Genomic DNA, 4,312 nt, shown 5'->3' on the forward strand with positions numbered 1-4,312 from the left:
ACTCTTTTTTTAATTTTTTTTTTTTTAGTTTATTTATTTTGAGAGAGAGATAGAGCAAATGGGGGAGGGGAAGAGAGACAAGGAGAGAGAGAATCCCACACCGGTACTGCGCTGTCTCCACAGAGCCCAATGCAGGGCTTGAACCTATGAACCCTGAGATTATGACCTGAGCCGAAACTAAGAGGTCGATACTTAACAGACTGAACCACCCAGGCGCTCCATCTAAGTGCAACAAAGTTTTCATCTTTGAAACAGATCAGTTTGCCTTTCCAGTTATAAATACAAAAATTTTAAATGCACATTTAAAGGTCCCATGGTATTATGTGATTTAACAAAGAGTTCTCAGTTTTAAAGATACATAATGAAATATTTGTGGATAAAATGATATGATATCTCAGTTTCTTCAAAATAATAAGGGAGGAAGGGGAGAAATAATGCCATGAACTAATAATTGTTGAAGATGGAAGACAGGAACTAGGGAATTTATGGTAATATTCTACTTTTATGCACAATTGAAACTGACCATAATCAAGGAATAATTGTTTCCTCCTACCCCCCCACAGCACATATAGATAGAACAAAACATACTATTTCATGCAGGTATAGTGTCATCACAAAGTATTGCCAAAACAACTTTAAATGTTTATATTTATTGTTAAGGTCCTTATAGAGCACTGTTCTAAGGTCATAAATCTTATTTAAAATAAGTAATATAACTTGAGAATAAAATCTGCTTAGTTCTCCCGCACATTTATACACCTCATAAGAAATGAGTTTCTAGTATTTGTACCATTTTTTATAGATTACAGAACTTTCCCTGGTAGCCTTTTAAAATATTTATATACCACCATTGTTGGATAACTTAACATTGAGAAAATATTTTTCTACTCCTGACAAAAACAACAATACATAAATCTTTCCTTGTATGCAAAAATTACCTTAGACATTTGAAGAAAATAGAAGAGTGTGTACTTTTATTTTTATGTATAAGAAACATATGGTTATGCTTTTGGGGGAATTATTGATTGACAATATGAAAAATTATTTAAATTTAACTTCCAAAATTAACTTTACTCAAAACAATTCCCTTTGGCAATTAAGACTTCAAAAGCTGATGAGAGGCAATGATTTGACGTCCCACTTAAAAATGGAACTTTATGGGGCACCTGGGTGGCTCAGTCGGTTGGGCGGCCGACTTCAGCTCAGGTCATGATCTCACGGTCTGTGGGTTCGGACCCTGTGTCGGGGTCTGTGCTGGCAGCTCAGAGCCTGGAGCCTGCTTCAGATTCTGTGTCTCCCTCCCTCTCTGCCCCTCCCCTGCTTGCTGTCCGACTCTGTCTCTCTCTCAGATAATAAAAAAAAACATTAAAAAAATTTAAAAAAATTAAAAAATGTAACTTTACAAGTTATTACCTTAAACAACAAATGTATCGGGTAGGTCATGGCTACTTAAACCATTTCCCAGTTTTACAAAGCAACAATTTTATTCCATACGGCACCATTGACTAAAAAAGTTAGCATTGAATTTGGAAACAATGAAATATGATTTGAAACTTGTCTCCTAACATGGAAGAGTCTAGAAAGTGTATTTTGTTTCTAATCTGTGAGCATAATTAAGGGATCCAACTGGTAAAATGTGAACCATGACTTCAGACTCTATGCAGCTTTTCTCCCATCTATTCTCTCCTCAGAGACAATATAGTTCAGGGTCCTCAATCACTACCACCACCCTTTTCTCCCTCCCTTCCTCTCCCCTAACACATGTTATCATGTGACATTTTCCTGCACAACCCCAGACCCAAAGTTTAAATTCTATGACACAGTTTGATGGTGATTACTGAAGAGAGTGCGGGCAGTTAATACCAAGGGTTTGGTATATGATCCGTTAATGTGACTCATTTCCAGCATGTGGGCCCAGAGACTGACGGCTACTTTCATATATGTCCTCAATGACCTCATTCTCTACATACTTTTCATAGCCTTTCATCACATTTGCAAAAAGGTATGTATTATTAATCACTTTCATCAGGACATAGCAACATAACATATGAAAAACTACACACTATCCAACCAGTATTCCAGATGATATTAATGGCACCAAATTGATGTTTTACCCTATTTTGTACTTTTCTCTCTTTATTGACTTTAAAAGCCCGATCATGCCCGAAACCTCCTTTACTTGTCTCAGTAATCTTCTACCCATGAGTTCATCTAATGGTTTATTCAAGTCATGAATATTTTGAAGCTGCACACTCTCCTGGGAAAATACGTCCTTCACATTTCCTGTCTACTATGTAAAGTATGCATTGCTCTCTTTAATCTGAACGAAACTATCTTTTCTAAGCTTCCAAGGGTGACTCTTCACTCCATAATTTGAAAAACAAAGAAGCCTAGTTAATTTTCTCTATACACATTCAGGTTTCATGAGCTTCAATTCTGCACTCATGTTAGGGTCTATCTTTGAAGCGTTCTTACTTAGAAAACCTACTCAGTAAAGTTCTCCAGCCATTCAATTATACAAACTGCTGTCGCTGAAGGTGTTTCCAGCACTGCTAACAGTCTACTTGGTCTGTGATCAAAACTAAACAAGGAAATGTATGCGGGAAAAAAAATCAGTGTGCACAGACTCACTCTGCGTGCGGCTGCAGCCCCAGGTGAGTGCTTTCTCTGCCCCAGAAACATCCCCACGTGCTATAACCACCTTCACCTACCTGTTCAAGGGTGATGCAGCCATCTGGGGACACAGGGAGAAGAAGAAAAATAAATCAGTGTGGATTTCTGTTGGGTGCCAGGACATGTGGAAGTTTACATTTTGAGAGAGATGTTGCTTTGCCCCGACCAACACCAAGTCCAGAGCATATGATTTCATTCATTAGTCAGTTGGTTTGTCCATTTGTTAAATAATTCATTTGTTAAAAATCTAATATTTATTGAGCTGCTACTGTGTGTCATGCCCTGCTCTGGGTGTTGTTGAAACAATGGTGACCTTGCCTTCATGGCATTTATGGTATAGGTGGTTATATGTATTTCTCTTTCTGAAAGAGAATTTAATTGGCTAGCACTCATGTATATTAGAGGGCTGTCTGTTAGAGGGCTGTTAAAAAATGCATAGCCAATTAATGAGGAAGAGGAAGAGAGGGAGCAAGGTTTACTTAGTATTAGTAGCAGAGATATCCATACATCGCTAAACTTCACGTCCAAAAGAGTTTTAGGTGTAAGAATACTCATGAGGACAAAAGAGTCACTTTTCTCTGAGTCCATACTCATAATTTTACTGTGTTTAAGGACTCCTTTAAAAAAAATTTTTTTTAACATTTATTTTTGAGAGACCAGGAGAGACAGAGCATGAGCAGGGGAGGGGCAGAGAGAGAGAGAGGGAGACACAGAATCTGAAACAGGCTCCAGGCTCTGAGCTGTTAGCACAGAGCCCGACTCGGGGCTCCAATTCACAAACTGCGAGATCATGACCTGAGCTAAAGTCAGATGCTTAACTGCCTGAGCCACCCAGACACCCCTAGGGATTCCTTCTTAAACTAAAACAAGATTCATATCCACTACCCCTGCCCACACACACAGAATAAAGAGTAATGGTTGTCATAAGAAGGTCCATAATAAGGAAAATTTCCTAGTAAAGAATAATGTTTTGTTTTAGGGTTCCCTCAAGTACACCCTTGAAACAAAGATTTGATTCCAAGTAGTTTGTTTTTGAGATAACACCAAGAAACAATAGGAGAATAAAGAAGTAAGGCAGGGAAGGGAAAAAGTCTAATACAGTGAGTTCATGAGCACATTGCTGCTGTAGGCAAGTGGGACTCAATCCTAATGAGGAGTCTCAGAGAGACTATGAACTATGCACCTAAGAATTATCCCTCCCATGACAAAGAACCTGGAGTATTTATGTACCAACTACAGTTCTTCCTTGTATGAGGGTAGTTCCTATGGGCATTAAATACTCCCCAGCCCTTCTGATCTGCCATACATGAACTGAGCCCATTCCTGGGGACAGAGAAATCTCTAAGGCAGAGAGCATAAAGAACTATCTTCAGATGACCTCAGGGTACGCCTGGGTATATGGGCAGTTGCCAGCAACAAATTTTAAAATAGATTTGTATTTTCTTAATTACAAGAGTATTTACGTATTAATGAAAATAGCAGTCCCTTGTGAGCCATTATATGTCCTCAGACAAAGCTCTACCAAGGACTACAACCCAAAGGTTAGGACAACTGTCCTATATAGCTTGACAAACACATGTTATAAGAAAGTAGAAATATTTTTCTTCTTAAAAAATCATAAAGGAAAAAATCATATTGC

The 4,312-nt window shown here is 38.2% G+C and overlaps 1 non-coding gene across 1 annotated transcript; it reads left to right on the forward strand.

The window, feature by feature from the left end:
* The first annotated feature begins 2,621 nt into the window (after window positions 1–2,621).
* LOC115507976 lies at window positions 2,622–2,748 on the forward strand. The gene has a single exon (XR_003966886.1). It is a non-coding gene; the product is annotated as a small nucleolar RNA SNORA77 (small nucleolar RNA).
* Window positions 2,749–4,312: the final 1,564 nt, after the last annotated feature.

This window comes from Lynx canadensis, chromosome X (genome assembly GCF_007474595.2).
Source record: "Lynx canadensis isolate LIC74 chromosome X, mLynCan4.pri.v2, whole genome shotgun sequence".
In the NCBI taxonomy this organism is placed as follows: Eukaryota; Metazoa; Chordata; class Mammalia; order Carnivora; family Felidae; genus Lynx; species Lynx canadensis.